The sequence below is a fragment of the Schistocerca cancellata genome, chromosome 9, assembly GCF_023864275.1.
Source record: "Schistocerca cancellata isolate TAMUIC-IGC-003103 chromosome 9, iqSchCanc2.1, whole genome shotgun sequence".
NCBI classification, from domain to species: Eukaryota; Metazoa; Arthropoda; class Insecta; order Orthoptera; family Acrididae; genus Schistocerca; species Schistocerca cancellata.
In genome coordinates, this window is record NC_064634.1 from 479,400,858 (window position 1) to 479,405,230 (window position 4,373).

Genomic DNA, 4,373 nt, shown 5'->3' on the forward strand with positions numbered 1-4,373 from the left:
TCTAAAGCTAAATCCACGTCTTCTCCACGAAAGTGCCGGGCACAAACGCCTGAAGCATTTCTAGGTGCCCAGTTCTACACGCGAAGTGCTTAGCCTTCCCTTAGATTTTTTTCTTTCGGGAATCACAAATTTCGTAATAATTATGAGATGAGAAACAATAATAACTAAGAGCAAGGTGACTGCCTCATTAGATAAAACCACATCAGTTTGTTAAAACCCGTAAAAATATGCGCTACTTGCCATTAAAATTGCTACACCAAGAAGAAATGTAGATGATAAACGAGTATTCATTGGACAAATATATTATACTAGAACTGACATGTGATTACATTTTCACGCAATTTTGGTGCATGGATCCTGAGAAATCAGTACCCAGAACAACCACGTGTGGCCGTAGTAACGGCCTTGATACACCTGGCCATTGAGTCAAACAGAGCTTGGATGGCGTGTACAGGTAAAACTGCCCATGCAGCTTCAACACGATACCACAGTTCATCAAGAGTAGTGACTGGCGTATTGTGACGAGCTAGTTGCTCGGCCACTATTGACCGGACGTTTTCAATTGGTGAGAGATCTGGAGAATGTGCTGGCCAGGGCAGCAGTCGAACATTTTCTGTTCCAGAAAGGCCCGTACAGGACCTGCAAGATGCGGTCGTGCATTATCCTGCTGACATGTAGGGTTTCGCAGCGATCGAATGAAGGGTAGAGCCACGGGTCGTAACACATCTGAAATGTAACGTCCACTGTTCAAAGTGCCGTCAGTGCGAACAAGAGGTGACCGAGACGTGTAACCAATGGTACCCCTTACCATCAAAACATCACGCCGGGTGATATGCCAGTATGGCGATGAAGAATATCGCTTCCAATGTGCGTCCACCGCGATGTCGCCAAACACGGATGCGACCATCATGAGGCTTTAAACAGAATCTGGGTTCATCCGAAAAAATGACGTTTTGCCATTCGTGCACCCAGGTTCGTCGTTGAGTACACCATCGCAGGCTTCTGTCTATGATGCAGCGTCAAGGGTAACCGCAGCCATGGTCTCCGAGCTGATGGTACATGCTGCTGCAAACGTCGTCGAACTGTTCGTGCAGATGGTTGTTGTCTTGCAAACGACCCCATCTGTTAGCTCAGGGATCGAGACGTGGCTGCACGACCCGTTACAGCCATGCAGATAAGATGCCTGTCATCTCGACCGCTAGTGATACGAGGCCATTGGGATCCAACACGGCGTTCCGTATTACCCTACTGAACCCACCGATTCCATATTCTGCTAACAGGTATTGGATCTCGACCAATGCGAGCAGCAATGTCGTGGTAGGATAAACCGCAATCGCGATAGACTACAATCCGACCTTTATCAAAGTCGGAAATGTGATGGAAGGCATTTCTCCTCCTTACACGAGGCATCACAACAACGTTTCACCAGGCAACGCCGGTCAAGTGCTGTTAGTGTATGAGAAATCGGTTGGAAACTTTCCTCGTGTCAGCACGTTATAGGTGTCGCCACCGGCGCCAACCTTGTGTGAATGCTCTGAAAAGCTAATCATTTGCATATTACAGCAAACTTCTTCCTGGCGGTTAAATTTCGCGTTTGTTGCACGTCATCTTCGTGGTGCAGCAATTTTAATGCCATGTGTACATAAATTATTTAAATCCCGGTGGTACTTCAAGTAAGACATACTGTAATGCAATTATTTGTGCTAATAAAATGTAGTGTGACTAGGGCCTCCCATGGGGTAGACCGTTCGCCGGGTGCAAGTCCTTCGATTTGACGCCACTTCGGCGACTTGCACGCCGATGGGGATGAAATGATGATAATTAGGACAACACGAGACGCAGTCCCAGAGCGGAGAAAATCTCCGACCCAGCCGGGGATCGAACCTGGGCCCTTAGGATTGACAACCTGTCGCGCTAACCACACTTTTTTTAAAGGTTGATCTCATTTTGTTCTAGATTGTTCGTTGAATTTGTTCGTGGCGGACGTCCGATGACGCCTGTTCAGGTTCTTCGTTGATTCGTTCACTCAGTTTCTTTGTTACAGAGGGTAGCTAAACACTCTGTCCGAACACGCTGAGCTACCGTACCGGCACGACTCAGCTACCGGGGGCGGACATTATTTGTGCTTTCATATGGTACAAAAGCAAATATACATAAGATGTTCCTGCTTCAGCATGGATTTGAGACACGTTCCGTTCCTTGTACCATCCATCTCCTGTACGAAGAATTAGCAGCCAAACATGACGCTTGTATTAACTATTACGTCAAAACTCTAAAGTTGTCCTAGTTATATCCGCTTCTCCGCATGGTTTATGACTGTTTTCGTAGCACGCAAACTGTTTTCTACACGTCCTTTTGAATCGTTATGTGGCTGCGAGAGCGAAGTGTTGTCTAATAATGTATGTCTGTGGTCTGTGTCGTTTATGTAGGTCGTTCCCCGTGCGCGGCTCTATTATCAGCATGGCGGTTTGGAAACCACCATCAAGCATGTAATTTGTAATTTTCAGATGGGAAGGGGATCAGGTGACATATCAAGTAGACACAGAATTACAGGAGAAAAAAAAATGGTGTCTTTCATTTGAGCATAGCTTTATTCATTCTCTGGTTTTGCCACATTTTGTACAAAACAAGATAAATGCTGATGATGATAACAATAAAGGCTACTGAACGAGCTCGAGATGATGCACCGTTACTTTACTTCTACACAATTGCAGCGTCGTTACCTTTTGGCGGCAGGAAAGTAATTATCGTACGGTGCTCCACTTAATAAATCTATTGTACCATTTTGACCGGTTCTTTTGGCGGCGTACTGCAGTACTGTGGTGCTCACTTTGCAATGTGGAGATAACAACAAACGCCCACCTGCAAACAAACAAAAAACTAATTGCGTAACGCTAATTTGCATAATAGATGGTGGTTTTAGCATTTGCTCGAAGTAATCACATGTTTACTTGAAAAAAGAGACAGCATTGGTCGTATACTTTTTACTATCGATAGTGAAAAATATACGACCAATGCTGTCTCTTTTTTCAAGTATACCTGTTATCTGGTCGTAGTGCACAAGACAACATGGAGTCGCCAATCAATAATCACATGTTGTAAATGATTAAAAAGTTGTCTGAGGAGGATGATGATAGTAGTAGTAGTAGTAGTAGTAGCAGTGTAATGGTTATCCAACGGTGACAAATTCTGTCTATCAGTAGCAGTGTTAGTTGAGAGAATATCTGCATATCTATTGAGTAAAAATTGAAGTTTATAAAGAAGAATTAATATTATACAGACAAGACTTGAGACATTTTACATTTGGTTCTTTATAAGAAGACTAAGGATAGAGAGGAGTACCTTCTTTTAGTATATGTATACTGTCTGAAGATCCACCTAGGAGCAGAGGAGAAAACAAAATGGAACTGCAGGAGTTGAGAAGGTAGGCGTGTGATGTTACTTCGGTGATCACAAAGTAGAGTCAAGTGTACGAAGAACGCTGCAATATGAGCCAGCACGATATGCGGACCACTGGTGTACATAAACATCATGCAGACACTTCATAAAAACAGGTGCCGTGCGTGAACAAGTCCTGCCCTGTTGAAGAATGGCACAACTATACTGTCACTTGAGAGATAACACCCTGGAACGGAGCATGTGTGCGACGTACAGCTGTGCCGTCGTAGTTCGCTCAGTCACTACCAGCCACGACGTCAAGAGTAACACCGCTGTGCCTGGGGAGTCCCCAGTTCGCCGCCACGCTCGTCGACGATAGAGAACCGCGATTCATCTCTGGCAGAGTACGGCGCCAGTGATCGGCGGCCCGTGTTCCCCAGTTACAGCAAAGTCCAGACGGTGGCCTACACACTCGATACTCTGGCTGCTGCTAGACTCCGACCGATGAAGTTGCAAGAAATGCACTACTTGTCCTCGGATGGCAGGCGCAGACATCACGGCGTTATGTTGCTCTCGGTGCACAATACTGCACTCCTTCGACGGGAACCTTGACGACGAATATGGCTGCCCTAATGATCCCCTGCCTTCCAGCATGTAGGCACTTTCACGTCCGAATGCCTCGCTAATCTTTATGCTGCGCGATTCTACACGATCAACGCTAATACGCTCTGGTGACCATTCTGCCTCTCTCAGAGAATTGCAACTCTGTATACATTTACATATCCGCCGATGGTGCATTCGGGTCTGTTTACCGCCCTGTATTACACTTGATTTGTTATGAGAGGTACGGAACAATGATACACAGAACAAAGTTAACACGATAGTAGACAGATGGCAAAGAGTTTCCCTCGCTTAGACTAAGTAAGGGGAACCAGCCACAAATTTAAATCGTAAAATATGTTTTCCCAAATCCTGAAGAAACTGACCCCGGACTA